Source organism: Dreissena polymorpha, chromosome 13, assembly GCF_020536995.1.
Source record: "Dreissena polymorpha isolate Duluth1 chromosome 13, UMN_Dpol_1.0, whole genome shotgun sequence".
Classification (NCBI taxonomy): domain Eukaryota; kingdom Metazoa; phylum Mollusca; class Bivalvia; order Myida; family Dreissenidae; genus Dreissena; species Dreissena polymorpha.
The window spans coordinates 4,504,898-4,523,282 of record NC_068367.1 but is presented as its reverse complement, the minus strand read 5'-3'; the positions used below and the strand labels follow the sequence as shown (position 1 = coordinate 4,523,282).

Here is an 18,385-nt window from a genome sequence, read left to right as displayed (position 1 = left end):
TCTAATAGTCCTCTACCAAATTTGTTCGAATTATGCCCCTGGGGTCAAATTTGACTCTGCCCCCAGGGTCACAAAATTGAACATATGCTTATATAAGGCCTATTTTGTGAAAACTTCAAAAATTCTTGTCCATAACCATTGGGCTTAGGGCTACCAAATTTGGTATGTAGTGACATCTAAAATAAACCTCTACCAAATTTGTTCAAATAATGCCTCTGGGGTCAACTTGGACCCTTCCCGAGGGGTCGCAAAATTGAATTGACGCTTATAAAGCACCTATTTTGTGGTATCTTTAAAAATCTTCTTGTCGAAAACTATTTGGACTATGGCTACCAAATTGGTATGCAGTAGCATCTTATAGTCTTCTACCAACTTTGTTCAAATAATGCCCATTGGGTCAAATATGACCCTGACCACCGGGTCACAAAATTGAACATTATATACGCTTATATCTTGCTTATTTTGTGAAAACTTTTAAAATATTCTTGTCCTTAACTCTAGGACCTAGGGCTACCACATTTTGTATGTAGTGAAATATAGTAGTCCTCTACAAAATTTGCTCAAATTATGCCCCTGGGGTTAAATGTGACCAGGGGGTCACAAAAGTGTACATGTGCTTAAATAGGGCCTATATTTAAGTATTTGCACATGCCGAGAATACTTGTTTCAGCCTCTTTTTCAGCAGTGGAGCGATACAGGGCCATCATGGCCCTCTTGTTTAATAATTAAGACTATAAATGGTTTAAAGTTTGTGTTTGACGTGCTTGCATCTGGAAAGCAGAACTGTTTAGGCATAAATGACTACCCTTTTTTTGTTAGAATCAACATTGATCCATTATTACTTAAGCAAAGTTGAACTCTTTAAAATCTCAATGACTGGGGGACTGAATTTTTCATGTTTGTTGCTTATAATTTACTGAATATATAAATGTTTATGGCGAACATTACAGGGAGATGGTGTTTTTTTCATAAATATCCAGGTTATTTTGTATAAATAAGACCACATAACATATTTATATAGTATAAAATGAATTCTGAGCTATACATCTATGATGATGCCATTATGTGTTTCGCTGTAAAAAAAAATACAGAGAAAAAAGACTACAGGTGCATGTCACAAGAGTTGTTAAAGGGCATTTTGACAGTATTGCCCCGGACTTTTGCCCATTTTGAAGGATAATCTTATAAAAAACTGATTCTTGGTTTAGCGTGCATTATAAGGGGATGGAGGAGCTTTTAATGGTGCCTTTTAAAAAAGTTGTTTCATATTGTGGAAAATTGAGTTTTAAAATGTTTACACGATGCCTTAAATAAGTCAAATTCCAACAATGTCTTTGGTTTTTCAATTAAAAACAAGAGATGTGTTTGTCAGAAACACAATACCCCCTATTGCGCCGCTTTAAAGCCATATATTTGACCTTTAAGGATTACCTTGACCTTTCACCACTCAAAATGTGCAGCTACTTGAGATACACATGCATGCCAAATATCAAGTTGCTATCTTCAATATTGCAAAGTTAGGGCAATGTTAAAGTTTTCAGACGGAAGGACAGACAGACAGACAGACTGACGGACAGTTCAAAAACTATATGCCACCCTACCGGGGGCATAAAAAACTGTATTCTTAATTTGTTTATCGGTGTTATTGGTGTCTCCACAGTATTGGAATAACCAATTTACACTTAAGGCTAAAACAAGGCTGATCCATTATATTCACCACAAGGTTCATTAAAATGCTTACTGGGTCAAACATGCAGCATGGGGATACGCGTCGGCCTCTGCCGCGCCACTTCTAGTTACAATTGTTGCCTGCACAGTTGACCATATTTAGTGTTTTGGTTGCCCAGCTAAAGAGTATCGGCCTGGCCAGAATAACAGCATCTGATATTAAGTTGCCTAGGCTAAAATATGCCGGAAGTACTGTATGGTTGCCATCATCAAATGCACAGAAAGAATTGTTTTTCAAATTCAATCAAGCTCTCCACTTATTCCATCCTGCGAAACCCTTTAGGTGTCTCAATACTGGTAATAGTAAACCCCACTGAGAGCCATATGGCTTTTGTCGGTATACAGTTTGTGACAGCTTGGCTTGTCACTATAATAATGTTGTTTTTTTAGGGGGATCTAAGTGGATTTTACTATTTCTTATATTACACCGAAGAGTTCTCCCTGTACCACTGTACAGTGTTGTACGATTGTTTATTGTATAGAACCTAAACATATGGATAAAATCTCAAAGTTTGTTGCCCTGCAGAACATCCGCAATGTTTGTACCGATAATTAATGCAATTTAAGAAATACTGGTTCTTTAAGTTTGAATAATGGTGTTGTTTACACTTCAAGAAACAACTAATTGGCTTTCTAAACATTTAATTAACATTTGAATATTTTGTATGTAATGACAACTAATGTTTAACAATAACAGAAACAAATATTCTATTATATTACTCCTCAGAGATATTGGTCCTTCTATATCTATATTATCAGTTAATTTAGTGCAAATTTAATGGTGTGTAACCCGAACTATATTTTCGGTGTAACATCTTCCGCCTAGAGGCGTTAGACATATCCTTCCACCAAATACACCCGAGAGACGATCGCCGATATGGCGGAATTGTCCGAGGAGTCCCGATTGGGTACGCTCCAATCTGAACGCATCGGACAGTGGGCTACACCACACCGTCTCTCTGATGTACGAAGGCGGCCGTCATATTGGATTTGGAACTACTTTTGAAAACAAGATGGCGGCCCAACGGTTTCAAACCTGACGTAAAGAAGAAACATTAAAATGTGTTGTTTGTAGCTCGTCTGTTTCAAGATTACATTCTTTAAATAATATTAAGTGTAAATCTGTGAATTCCCACAACATAATTACACTTGTTTAAATGGAAAGTTTCCAGTATTGACATTGAGTACTCCTATAGTATTAATTATCAATAATGACTTCATGTAGTCAATATAAATTGCTGCAATAGTCTTTTGATGATTTCTGTTTTGGCAGACTCTTGGCTCAGATTTATTCTGAACGCGAATAATTTCAGCTATCCTACAAATATGAGGTCGATACATGTATACATTGGTAGATTACGTCTAATTATTTGGACTATGACATTAAGTTAATTTTAAATTTTCATGTTTTGGTAAATTGAGAAAATTTAAAACTATGTTTCAGATTTGCATATTTTGGTTTTAGTTATGATATTTGCAAGGTAACAGTAATACTGAACATTAACCATGCTCTAAAATAGCCATTATATGCATCTTTTGACGATTTAAAAGCCTGAAAATTATACAGCGTTGCAACGCGAAACGATTGAATACTTTGGAGAAATCTGTTGTTGTCCTTATATTTTGTGAAGCTAAAAAGAATGCTTATATATAGTATAAAATACATCCTTCATTCAATAAGCACGGATGTTTGAGTAGTCTAAATGGTAGACTTTAAATCCAGGACTCTAGGGGTCATTGGTTCTAGCCCTGATGAGGGCTACTTTTTTTCCTTATTTTAATTCTATTGTAGATTTTTAACTGGCACCTTTAAATTGACTGTTTTCGTTATAATTTGTGACACTACAAGGATTGCTTACATAAAGTATAAAATACATCACTCATTGTATACGCATGGAAGGCCGAGTGGTCTAAGCGGTAGACTTTTACTCCAGGACTCAATGGTTCTAGCCAAGTTGAGGGTTACTTTTTTATTTTATTTTATTCTTGTGTTGTATTGGAGCTTTTAAGATCGAATGTTTACATTTATCAATATTGCATTTAATGACACAAATAATTTTGGAGAGTTCTTTTTTTATTGTTTGATTGTGTGATATTTCAAGGAATGCTTATACATGTATAAAGTATAAAATCAACCACTGACTATGGAAGCACTGATGGCCCATTGGTTTAAGCGCTTGACTTTTACTCCAAGGGTCAGTGGATTGAGCTCAGTTAAGGAAGACTTCCTTTCTTTTTTTCAGCATAGCTGTTTAACGTCACTTTTGACCTTAGTTTACCTTTAATCATGACCAGTCAAATTCATATAAAAATTCCCGCCAGTAGGTCCCAAATGATTACATCCGAATTGTACATTAGCTAATAATACAAAAATCACTGTAAACAATGGATGCATATCATTTGAACAGAAATATGAATATATTTTAAAGAACATGTACATGTTTATTACAATAAATTAAAAACATGATAAAAAACATTCTCTAAACATTACACCGAAACGTTTTTCCTTAGTTTAAGAAGCATTATAGCATTAATCACATGTCTCTAAAATGAAAAGAAGCTATTGTTTACATGCCGTAACGCTCACACTAAACACTACAAAAACACACACACAAAGTGTAGCAAAGGTACACAAAGTCAAACACATGCTGCAAGGTCCAATAAACCCACTGTAACTCTTGGATTGCCTTTGTTATACCTTGCCTGGAATTATATCAAAACTACTGTAGACCAAATAAAAACAGTTATTAATGTTAAAATCTTTGTTTCTCCTAAATATATTCCCCTAATAGTCTTAAATTTATTAAATAAAGGATACACTGGTTAACTTATTTGTGTTTTTATCTGACTTTACTTGTCTTTGTAGCCTTTGCTAGACTGTGTGTGTCTTTGCAGTGTTTAGTGAAACCCACTCTTATCTATAGTAAACAGCATAGTTAAACATGTCAATGTATCAAGTCAAAAAAAGTAATAATTTACACTAGTGTTAGTCTAATGCAAGATTTAGTTCACTGATATATTAATTAAATGTGTTATTACTATTAATCACTTCAAGTGGCATAATAATCAATCAGTTGTGAATTGCGCATCAGACCCAAGAAAGAATCGACGCTTGCTGAAGAACTTTTTATTTCAAGATGGTGAGCATAATTAATTGTAGATTTCACCAAGCGCTTATTGTATCTAGTTCTGCGGGTTTTCAATGTACATAACATCAATAGCTTTTGCTGCCATTTTGTTTATCGGATGCAATTTAGTTCAAACACCCATACGCCAAACGATTGACTGCCCACAATGTTTACCTAATTCTTGATTATGGACATTTTATGAGCAAATTATCACGTTATATAATTGTGTTGTTACCAGTGCAGCAAGCGCCTCTTTTTTTCAACAACGATATGTTAAGTCATTGAAACTTTTAAATTGTTTTCTGTTGAGTTCAGTAACAATGTTTATATGTGAATATCTAGAATATTATATATATATTGTTAAGTGTTTTTTTTTATTAAGCTAAACTTTTCAGTACATGATACTTTCTTGAAGAAATTTTGATGAAATAATCCCAGAACTTTCCAAGCATATGTTCTGTGTACATCTTTTTTTCTTCATCTGTTTCTTTTACATTTAAAATACTAGTTGGAAACTGTGTAGAGCTATGATTGTCCCAATTTTGTACATGATCTGATGAACATGACCATTCCAAAACTCTATTTTACTGTCTGTTCATGTCAATCTACTATCTAGTCAATTAATATTTCTGTGTTTTTTGTTTAAACTATTTGGGATTATTTTGATGCATGTTACATCAATTAAAAAGTGTTATTTCTTACAGTACAAGTAATCAAACGTTTTATCTTGTAAAATGTTGCAACTCGGCCCTGTTTGTATATAAAGTTCATTGAACATTATATAGATCTTAATAGTTAGTGCAGCCCAAAATGTCATATTTAGATATTCTCATTATTTGCTACTTAATTGCTAGCATAAGTAACATACCATTGTAGTTATCTGAATATTTGTTTCGATTTAGTTGTTGCAGTTTCTTACCGCCTCACTGTCACATGTACCAACACATGTACTCACAGATGTAAATAAGCAAACACATTTTCAACAAGTTGTTGGGTTATATGTCCAGATGTTTATGGGGATCAATTATCTATTGAAATAAAAAAGGCATTTAATTGTTTCTATAACAAAAAAAGTGGTTTTAAATAATCTTTTTCTGATTTCAGGTTCAGTGTTTGTGGAAAAACATGAGTTTCTGATCGAGAGTAGCTTTAAAGGCGAGCCCTTATGATACATGTCATTATCAATGTGACAGTTGCCTTAAAAAATTGATGGAGAATAAATTGTTTTTAAAAAGCTTAAAAAGTTTATTTATACGTTTTGTGTCAAGACTTAATAAAACAATTAATATAGTTGACAGAAATAATTGTAACCAATATTATTGCTGTTATTGGAACATCCTTATAGTGTAAGCAAACACACCTTTCTATATGGAAAGGAAATCCAGGTTCAAATCCTGGTGGGGATCCCATATTAGCAGCAACTTAGATTGTGTTCATATTGATTATACAAACAATACTTTTTGTTGTCAAAGTGTGTTGTATTTAATATGCAAATAAAATTTTCAATGTTTTTTGATAATTTTCTCTATCTCACACACACTTACGCAGTAATTTTGTTTTGTTTTACTTCATGTTATGTATCATTCGTATTAGGGCACCATTATTAGGTTCACAAGATATCAGATGTCAAAAACAAAGGCCCATAATTATGTCCTGGCAATTTATCATAATTATAAAACTTATACTTTGAAAAGAAAAGGGTTCTTCTTTGTTTCTACTACAGAATAAAATAAAAACGTTATTTTTCGTACTATATTACAAAATCAGGATATACGCCGAATATCTTTTTAGCTCCACTTGCCAAGGACCAGCAGGGCTTATGTCATGGTCCTGTGTTCGCTGTGTGTGCGTGCGTCCGTCTGTGCGTTAACTTTTCCTTTAAACATCTTTTATCTTCAACATGAAGTACAAAAAACAAGTTCCAAATTTTAATTGTTTTTGTCCACTAAAAATCCAGATTGAGAAAGAAATAGCCCTCAGTAATGACACATTACAAATCTTTGAACAAAAATGGAATCGGATAAAATTCTCATAATGTTTGTCCACTTATATACATTTTACTCTAATGTTAGTTTATCTTTCTAAAATATTTGTGTATAATTTTTTCAATCTTATAAGATCATTGTGAATATACAACAAAACACACAAGTCCATTATGCTTTCTTCCCACTTTATACAACTCATCATTTTTCATAACTGCTCTTCTGTTGTTCTTTTCTTTTCTCTTTAAAAAAAACAACACCTATCACAAACAACCAAAGAAAAACCATATTTACCCAGTTTTTTTGGTTTTTGTCTTAATCTTAAGGAAACCAAAAAAAGTATATATATTAGCATATCTTGTATAGTACATGTCTGAACGTTATTGCTTTGTACAATCACTTTGTTGTATGATCATATACATGTATACATTGTAAGTACTATATTGAATTAAACAAAAAATGTAAAAAAAAAATAAATAAAAATAATTATAAAACTTTTACTTTGAAAAGAAAAGGGTCCTTCTTTGTTTCTACCACAGAATCAAATAAAATTGCTATTTTTCGTACTATATTACAAAATCAGGATATACGCCGAATATCTTTTAGGCTCCACTGGTCAAAGACAAGCGGGGCTTATGTCATGGTCCTGTGTTTGTCCCGCGTGCGTCCGTCCGCGCGTTAACTTTTCCTTTAAACATCTCCTAAACTACAGGTCCAATTCTGATGAAATTTCTCAGGAATGTTCCTGGGGTGAACCTCTTTCAAATTTGGTCAAATTATGCCCCTGGGGTCACATTTGACCCTGCCCCAGGGGTCACAAAATTGAAAATTTGCTTATATAAGGTCTATTTTGTGAAAACTTTCAAAATCTTATTGTCCATAACCATTGAGCCTAGGGCTATCTAATTTTGTATGTAGAGACATCTAATAGTCCTCTACCAAATTTGTTCGAATTATGCCCCTGGGGTCAAATTTGACTCTGCCCCCAGGGTCACAAAATTGAACATATGCTTATATAAGGCCTATTTTGTGAAAACTTCAAAAATTCTTGTCCATAACCATTGGGCTTAGGGCTACCAAATTTGGTATGTAGTGACATCTAAAATAAACCTCTACCAAATGTGTTCAAATAATGCCTCTGGGGTCAACTTGGACCCTTCCCGAGGGGTCGCAAAATTGAATTGACGCTTATAAAGCACCTATTTTGTGGTATCTTTAAAAATCTTCTTGTCGAAAACTATTTGGACTTTGGCTACCAAATTTGGTATGCAGTAGCATCTTATAGTCTTCTACCAACTTTGTTCAAATAATGCCCATTGGGTCAAATATGACCCTGACCACCGGGTCACAAAATTGAACATTATATACGCTTATATCTTGCTTATTTTGTGAAAACTTTTAAAATATTCTTGTCCATAACTCTAGGACCTAGGGCTACCACATTTTGTATGTAGTGAAATATAGTAGTCCTCTACAAAATTTGCTCAAATTATGCCCCTGGGGTTAAATGTGACCAGGGGGTCACAAAAGTGTACATGTGCTTAAATAGGGCCTATATTTAAGTATTTGCACATGCCGAGAATACTTGTTTCAGCCTTTTTTTCAGCAGTGGAGCGATACAGGGCCATCATGGCCCTCTTGTTTAATAATTAAGACTATAAATGGTTTAAAGTTTGTGTTTGACGTGCTTGCATCTGGAAAGCAGAACTGTTTAGGCATAAATGACTACCCTTTTTTTTGTTAGAATCAACATTGATGCATTATTACTTAAGCAAAGTTGAACTCTTTAAAATCTCAATGACTGGGGGACTGAATTTTTCATGTTTGTTGCTTATAATTTACTGAATATATAAATGTTTATGGCGAACAAATGCCATCTCTCTTTACAGGGAGATGGTGTTTTTTCATAAATATCCAGGTTATTTTGTATAAATAAGACCACATAACATATTTATATAGTATAAAATGAATTCTGAGCTATACATCTATGATGATGCCATTATGTGTTTCGCTGTAAAAAAAAATACAGAGAAAAAAGACTACAGGTGCATGTCACAAGAGTTGTTAAAGGGCATTTTGACAGTATTGCCCCGGACTTTTGCCCATTTTGAAGGATAATCTTATAAAAAACTGATTCTTGGTTTAGCGTGCATTATAAGGGGATGGAGGAGCTTTTAATGGTGCCTTTTAAAAAAGTTGTTTCATATTGTGGAAAATTGAGTTTTAAAATGTTTACACGATGCCTTAAATAAGTCAAATTCCAACAATGTCTTTGGTTTTTCAATTAAAAACAAGAGATGTGTTTGTCAGAAACACAATACCCCCTATTGCGCCGCTTTAAAGCCATATATTTGACCTTTAAGGATTACCTTGACCTTTCACCACTCAAAATGTGCAGCTACTTGAGATACACATGCATGCCAAATATCAAGTTGCTATCTTCAATATTGCAAAGTTAGGGCAATGTTAAAGTTTTCAGACGGAAGTACAGACAGACAGACAGACTGACGGACAGTTCAAAAACTATATGCCACCCTACCGGGGGCATAAAAAACTGTATTCTTAATTTGTTTATCGGTGTTATTGGTGTCTCCACAGTATTGGAATAACCAATTTACACTTAAGGCTAAAACAAGGCTGATCCATTATATTCACCACAAGGTTCATTAAAATGCTTACTGGGTCAAACATGCAGCATGGGGATACGCGTCGGCCTCTGCCGCGCCACTTCTAGTTACAATTGTTGCCTGCACAGTTGACCATATTTAGTGTTTTGGTTGCCCAGCTAAAGAGTATCGGCCTGGCCAGAATAACAGCATCTGAAATTAAGTTGCCTAGGCTAAAATATGCCGGAAGTACTGTATGGTTGCCATCATCAAATGCACAGAAAGAATTGTTTTTCAAATTCAATCAAGCTCTCCACTTATTCCATCCTGCGAAACCCTTTAGGTGTCTCAATACTGGTAATAGTAAACCCCACTGAGAGCCATATGGCTTTTGTCGGTATACAGTTTGTGACAGCTTGGCTTGTCACTATAATAATGTTGTTTTTTTGGGGGGGATCTAAGTGGATTTTACTATTTCTTATATTACACCGAAGAGTTCTCCCTGTACCACTGTACAGTGTTGTACGATTGTTTATTGTATAGAACCTAAACATATGGATAAAATCTCAAAGTTTGTTGCCCTGCAGAACATCCGCAATGTTGTACCGATAATTAATGCAATTTAAGAAATACTGGTTCTTTAAGTTTGAATAATGGTGTTGTTTACACTTCAAGAAACAACTAATTGGCTTTCTAAACATTTAATTAACATTTGAATATTTTGTATGTAATGACAACTAATGTTTAACAATAACAGAAACAAATAGTCTATTATATTACTCCTCAGAGATATTGGTCCTTCTATATCTATATTATCAGTTAATTTAGTGCAAATTTAATGGTGTGTAACCCGAACTATATTTTCGGTGTAACATCTTCCGCCTAGAGGCGTTAGACATATCCTTCCACCAAATACACCCGAGAGACGATCGCCGATATGGCGGAATTGTCCGAGGAGTCCCGATTGGGTACGCTCTTTACTCGGGGAGCGTTATCATTATCTCCTCTATAGGCACCAAGTAGTGGTTCTTCCCAGGAAACGGACTTGACAGTGTCCATTTCTGCCTATAATAGGCCTTCCTGTAATAGTCAGCAATTGACTGTAGGAAGTACGAAGTAGAACTGGGATCTCTGCACACATTCCATATATTCAAGAACGAAACCAACATAAATACTGGCAATATTTTATATACTTTTATTGTAAATTGTACGAAATTGTACAATACTGAAAAATAGTATATAATTAACAAACAATATTGCTGATGCAAGCTCAGATAAAATGTTACGTGTTTTTCGATAGATCCTTGGAATATTAAATTGCCGGTTTTTACACAAACTTTGTTTACTAGAAACGAAAGTGAAAGTGGAGTAACGTTAAATAGAACAAAGTTTCGATTAGATAAGATGAAACGTAAATACTTATAAGATGAGTAAAACATTCACATCGCGACCTGCTGTTACCCGCGGACGCGGCAGAGGTAACCAATTGAACGCACAGCCCGTGAATCGACCTTTGGGTCGAGCCAGACCCCCTGGGACAATGGAATGAATGGAGAATTCACGAGTGGGTGGGGCAACTGGAAATTCCAACGATTTGCCACCTGGAGATCAGGCAACCCCTGCTGAACGCAGATTAACATAGTAATAGTTTTTTCTTTGCAGCATATTTTAAAGGGGCCTTTTCACAGATTTTGGCATGTTTTGAAGTTTGTCATTAAAGTCTTTATATTGATAAATGTAAACATTGGATCTTAAATTCTCCAGTAAAAAAATCAAGAATAAAATTTAAAAAAGCAAAAAAACGAAACCCTCCGAAGGGCTCGAACCACAGACCCTTGGAGTACTGGAGTAAAAAGTCTCCCAATTAAGCCTCTCGGCCATCGTTCCTTATACAATGTCGGATGCATTTTATACTTTATATAACCAAACCTCGTAAAGTTTCACAGAATATAACGACAACAACAGAACTCTCCAAATTATTAATTCGTTTCGCGTTGCAACGCTTTATAATTTTCAGGTTTTTAAATCGTCAAAAGATGCATATAATGGCTATTTTTGCGAATCTGAAACAACTTTTTTCAATTTTGTCAATTTACCCAAACGTGAAAAGGCCCCTTTAATGACCGATATTGTAGTATTATCCAATGTGCATTTAGTGCGGCAATAGCACAAGAAAATATTATCTTCGGATATTGGTACTGCATTGGGAAAGTAGGCATATGTATAATATTCAAACCCAGTTAACTCACGGGTTGGGTTGACTCGCGATATTTCATTAACGCCCTCTGGATTTTGTTTTTAAACAAGACTTCGTGACTTGCTTGTTAAATCTCACAGAAGTCATCTCTCGCTACAGATTCGAATCGATTTGTGATAATTAAAAGGTTGTAAACCTCAGATTTGAACAATATTTGAATTTTTAAAATTCAGTTAATTGTCGTATCGAAAAAATATGATAGTGCTTGAAAATAACTGTGCTATATATTTTATTTGATCAGATGTCTAAAATTCCATAAAATTATTTTTTTTCATAAATTATTGATCGCTACTTTGAAAGGTATGTCAGAGCTTTGATTATTCATGTTTAATTTAATATTGGTGCTGTTTAACCTATTTACCGCGAATTTACCGGGCGAAAAAATAAAGAACAATGGCGGACAGTGGTTTTGGATTTGTTTCTACGGCAGTTAATATTGAAGGATTTTCGTCATAAAAAGGCAATTGTCCAATAAAGTTAAGTAAAATATGATTGTCCTTTAAATGATTTATCTGATATATGAAGATGGTTTCTTGACGCAAGTAAATATTCCTCAAGTACCGAGAGTCAGTATAAGTGCATTAAAGTTAAATGTCAACTCTATGTCATAACCTTTGTAAAAGTTGCTGAAATCGAAAGAAGACGTATAAAACATGATGTTGATATGTTTAAATTATTAAGTATTGTCTTTTAATAGAAATTAGTGTCCAAATAATGAGATGAAAGTGAAGATAATAGTGTCAATAAAAAATTAAAAGCAAACAGAAAACCACATGAACAATACACAAATCAATATTAAAGGGACTGTCCAACGGATTTTGGCATGTACTAAAGCTTGTCATTAACTGCTTTAAATTCTTTATATTGGTAAATTTAAACATTTGAACTAAAATTCTCCTGTAAAAAATAAGAATACAATTTTAAAAAAGAAGAAAAAACGTTAACCTCCACTGGGATCGAACCACTGACCCCTAGAGTCATGGAGTTTTTGAGTAAAATGTCTCCCGACTTTATCCCCTACAATAAGTTTGATTAATTTTAAACATGTATGATTTTTAATTACAAACAAAACCCCTACAGTTGCAGTTTATAAAAAAGAACTTTACATAGATAAATAACTGCAATTTTTAGCACGTGTTTCTCCGTAATTTGTGTTATAAATCTGAATTCATATATATCTTAGAAAAAAATATCAGAGATTCGTTTTGCTTCAAATTTCTTTCATTTTCATCAATAAATTGTACCCGGACTTTTTCTCCGAATTACTAACGACTCGCCCCATGTTTATAACGACTCGCCGCACCTATATAACGACTCGCCCCACATACATAACGACTCGCCCCATCATAGCGTATATGGTATCATTTTCTTGTAATTTGTTAAAGTTGGGTTCCCACTGCCGATTCGATCAACTCGATCATCCCGATCACAGAAATATCCCGACCAAACTCGACCAAGCTCGACTAAAAATGGTATACACGACTTCTTCTCGACCTCTTGTCGATAACACACGACCCCACATGACTCATTCACGACGTCCACTCAACCATTTTTCCGATTTCCGCTCGATCATCTCGACCTCTACGCGAGCCCTATACGATCTCAGCTCGACCAAGTGGACCTCAGCTCGATCGCCACCAGATCTTCACACGACCAGATCGTGATGGTCGTACTACAGTCGTACAAAGCGATCTAAAATAACTCGGGTAGAGATCGAGCGGATCGGGTATAGAGCTCGTGTATGGTCGAATAGCAATCGGGAAGTGATCGTGTATGGTCGAGTAGCCGTCAGGAAGCAGTCTAGTAAATATGTACATCAAATCGAATAGAGGTCGAGTGGATCGTGTTGCGATCTTAAATAACTCGGGTAGAGGTCGAGCGGATCGGGTACAGATCGTGTAAAAGATGTCAATCCGATCGCCACACGATTGCTTCACGATCAACTCGATCTTCTACTCGACTAATACACGACCACTTCCCGAGCGCTTCTCGATCAATTTCCTACTCGACCGCTACTCGATATGTTTTGACATGTCAAAAAATATCGGGTAGGAAGCCCGACCGCCCCTGACCACTCATGCCGACCGAACCAGACCAGTACCCGACCGCTTGGTCGGGCTTGATCGAGTTGATCTGATCGGCAGTGGGAACCCAGCTTAAAAGCCTAGTATCATTGACTCAATTTCGGTTATGTTTATGCTTTATTTCATATTTTATTGTGTTTAAATAAAAACGAAACATTAAAAAGTGGGTGGGGTATGGACAAATACTTTAAGATTAGGCAAATTAGAAGTTCGATGAAATCGTTTTATTAACTCTTGCATTTAATATTATACATTACAACAGTTACATAACTACTACATTTTTATAAACTATGTTAAATGTAAACAGTACAGATGAATAGCAAGAGAAATATATAAGAAAAACAACTTTTTGTTAAGGGTTTATTAGAAACATATGTATCTACAAATAACAATAGCATATACATACACAACATTAGAAATGTTATTATTGAGCAAATATTATCAACATTCAATTTATCTACATGATTTTATTTACAAGTGTTATTCATAATAATAGCATATACATACATAACATTATAATTGTTATTATTGAGCAAATAGTATCAACATTCAAAAATTAAGTACATAATTTTATTTACAAGTGTTATTCATAACAATAGCATATACATACATAACATTACATACAAATGTTAATTATTGAGCAAATATTATCAACATTCAATTGGTGTACATGATTTTATTGATTTTATTTACAAGTGTTATTCATAAAACATTTACACACTATTTACACTGGCCCGTACATTGATGAACACAAATCCAGCAGCTGACTTGTTGAGATGCTACGATCGTTGTAGCGTTTCCAGACTCCCCACAGCTTCCCCTGTATCTTGAGCGTCTGCTTCGTCTGGTACCTTCGCAACTTCCTCTCTCGCACCAAACGCACCTGGGAGTTCAACATCTTGGCCTCTTCGAACAGGAGCTGGACTAACAAATAAAAGGGGAGATTCCCTTTCTTAATTGGCACGACGGTTCAGGCGATGATGCCAGCCCTCACAGTCGTTGTAAGTGCGTATGGACCGACCGAAGACGCACCAACTTTCAATGGGCCACATTTCATTCGTCATCCATGTCCGTTCTAGCTAGTCAAAATATTGGTCCGTCGCGTCAGTGTCCGATTTCGTCCGTAATGTGTCGAAAGCAGGTCGAATGGCATCCACGGGTAGAAGCGGCAGTCCAAAGGTCTTTCTGAGAAGAGCATAAACGTCAGCAAAGTTTAGGCGGAAAGTGTCGTCCTTGATTAGCATGTGAGGACTCGTATCTTAACAATGTGTTACAACTTGAAAATGGAGACAAATTCTCAGGAAAACAGTTAATATATATCTTTTGAAGAATATCTTTTTTGTAACTGGACCTAGAAAAACTATTGATTGTACCGTTTTTTCGAATGCGTTAGGTCGTGATTTCATGATAAGCAAATACTTAAATAACAGCAGTAAAAACGATGAAAGTCTAACGCACTATGCGGATTCCACGCTAAAACAAGTATGTGAGTTTCATATTGCAGCCGGGATCTGATTATCAATCGATTATTGATTAAAAGGAGGTAAATATGTAAGTTTCATTTAATCTTTTTAGCAGTATTCTGCCCTAGTTAGTTATTACCTTCGCTGATTAATACCCCGTGGTAAAGCGCTTTGACGCATAGCATTGACAGTAATGGCTGTATTTAGACTTGATTTTCAAAAGTCTCCTTTAAGGAAACGATGTGGTCTTGTGCATGTCCAAATATTCCAATACACGTGTGTGCGTGCGTGGGTGTGTGTTTTTCAAAGTTTATAAAGTCCTGAAGCTACATTATGTGAGGATTCGGAGTGTGTCCCAGCAATCCTGCCAAATTAACCCTTTGCATGCTGGGAAATTTGTCGTCTGCTAAAACGTCGTCTGCAGAATTTCTAAAAATAGCATTTTCTTTGATTTTTTTTCAATGAATACTATCAGAATAGCAAACAGTTTGGATCCTGATGAGACGCCACGTTCTGTGGCGTCTCATCTTGATCCAAACTGTTTGCAGAGGCCTTCAAAATTAGGTTCCAGCACTGAAAGAGTTAACTTACTTTGATCATGAACGTTAAAATTTAGTTTAGAACTGAAGCTGCAATTTCCAGCTTTATCTTTTTTTAATTGCATATTTTATTGGCAATCCGGAATTCTGCCTTTGGCCAAGAACATATATGCAAACGAGAGATGGCCAATACATAGAACCATACACATTACAGCATAACTTTTATAAGGTAAACAAATATGACAATTTTTTTTTGGCATAATAGCAAATAACATGTAAGACTAGGCAATAAATGCATTGTGTAAACACGCAATTATACAGCAGCTAAAAGATTTACTTTCTCTGATTTAAGTTTAAAATCTTCCACCAAAACATTTGCAATATATTTTTTTTAGCTTTAAAGCATTTGTGCAAGGCATGATTGATATGTATTTACTTTATGGTAGACCAGGATGTCATAATAATAAATTTTAAGCGCCATACTTTTTATACTGGAAAACACAGTAAAATGTGATATTCTGATTCACAAACATTTATATCTACCAACTTCTATTTCAAAACAATGAGAACTGTGCTCATTTGGATTCTAGAATTTTCATTGGATATGACGTCAAATAACTTTTCGTATTCAAAACTTTTTTTAAATTTTAGGTGGAAGTCCATTTTGGTCAGTGAAGCTTAAGTATCATTCCATTCTTGCACAAATTGATCTTTTAGCCTTTGAGCTACCATGCATTCAATGTTGCCCGGTAATTAAGGAGAATTAAGCATATGTGTGTCTTAACGTTATTTGAAAGCCCGGCACCATAGATTATTCTTTGTACAATTAACATTGGTTAAAATATTCATCTGTCCCATAAACACGTGATATAATATTGAATTCTGATTACTTATAATTTTCATCCAATAACGCAATGCCCTTAGTGTGTCTATAACGGCTAAATGGAATCGACCTATAACACTAAGTACAGCAAAGTAAGAAGTAGATTGTTTTTCACAGAGATTATTTTTGCAAAATTTGTAATGCAATATATCAACATCAGAGTTGTCATAGATGCCCCAAACTTCAAAGCCATACAGTATGATTGGCGCTACTTATGAATTAAAATGCGATAGGTTGATTTTGATTTCTAACTTGACACGGCTCAAAAGAGATACAAGATGATAATATGCTCTAAGGAATTGTTCATTTAATATTTTTACAGTATTAGACATGTATTTCCAGTGTAATGGAAATTTATACCCAGGTACAAAAATATCGACTCTTTCAATAAACTCGTTATTAATTGACCATCAATAGTTGCACATGCTTTTTCGTTTTCAAATATGCAAATTTTCGTTTTATTTACATTTATTTTAAGACCCCACTAAGAAAGGTAACGAAATATATCGTTAAGTTGGTTCTGGAGGCTTACTGGTTTAGTAATAAATAGCACAATGTTATGAGCAAATAACAACATAAAAACAGCTAGCTAATGCAAAGATATTTAATTTTTTGGCGTGGTCTTGTTCCGTGGGGGGAAGCCGGAGTACAGGGGCAACCCCTCCTGTCCGGTATGGTGACCACCAACCAAGCTCACAGATTTATGGTTAAGTCCTAGATTATAAAATCATCAGTGTGACAAAGTATGTTTACCTCAAACCTTAAAGATTAATAATGACCCTGAAGGTAGGCATGGGATATTTGCGTTTAAGTAAAAATGAGTGGCGTTTCAATTTAAAGTCCTCCAATGCATGGTCTAGTTTTGAAGCGGACATGTCTTATTTTGTCAATAAACTGTTAAAAATATAATAATTTAAACATAGAACTTCAATTACGACTCTGAACTTAAAGCTTGTCACAGGGTCTTTTCACGCGACATACGTCTCATGTAGGATGCCATTTCTGCATTTTATTTTAAACTTCTTCAGAAGACATGCAATAGCTATGTCTGTTTTTTTTTACCTTGTCCATGAAGGAATCGTCGAAGTTTTTGCGCCTAAGACACCGTCTCATATAAGTGATCGTGCAAAGTTGTTTGAACATCACTGCAATGCTATTTAAAGTGCTCTGCTTTATGATTGAAATCAAAGTATGAACTCCAATCCTGAAAGTAGCAAATTAATTTTCGCGCGCAACATACCGTCTCAAATTAGTTAACTAATTATTTGCGTAAACTTATTTACATCACAATAAGGAGAAATAAACCATCGTCAACACATGCACAAAGGCCATAGCGGAACTGCATTTTGTTATTTTGTACATAGATTTACGCCTATATTAGCGTTACTAGGTGAAATTGGGTGGTTACCGAGCATTTACCGTAGATGGCTTGCAATGATTAGGTTTTGGAATAGACTTGTAAAACTTGACGAATATAGATTAACCAAACGAGCATTTGAAAGGGATTACAGTTCATCAAATAACAATAACTGGTGTAGTGAATTTAAAACGGTCATGTCTAGTCTTAACCTTACGAATTATTATAACCGTAAACGCCCCATTCCAATGGATTTAGCTAAAGAAAGCATGACTCAGTTTTATTCAATAATTTGGTCTAGAGACTATGAACGTGTTTCAAAGTTAAGAACATATAGAACCTTCAAAACTGAATTTGT

At 34.9% G+C, this 18,385-nt stretch overlaps 1 protein-coding gene across 4 annotated transcripts in view; it reads left to right on the top strand.

Moving 5' to 3' along the window:
* Positions 1–18,385, top strand: part of LOC127855309 (reversion-inducing cysteine-rich protein with Kazal motifs-like) — a 207,139-nt gene that overhangs the window by 60,464 nt on the left and 128,290 nt on the right. The gene's annotated exons all lie outside the window — the stretch shown is intronic.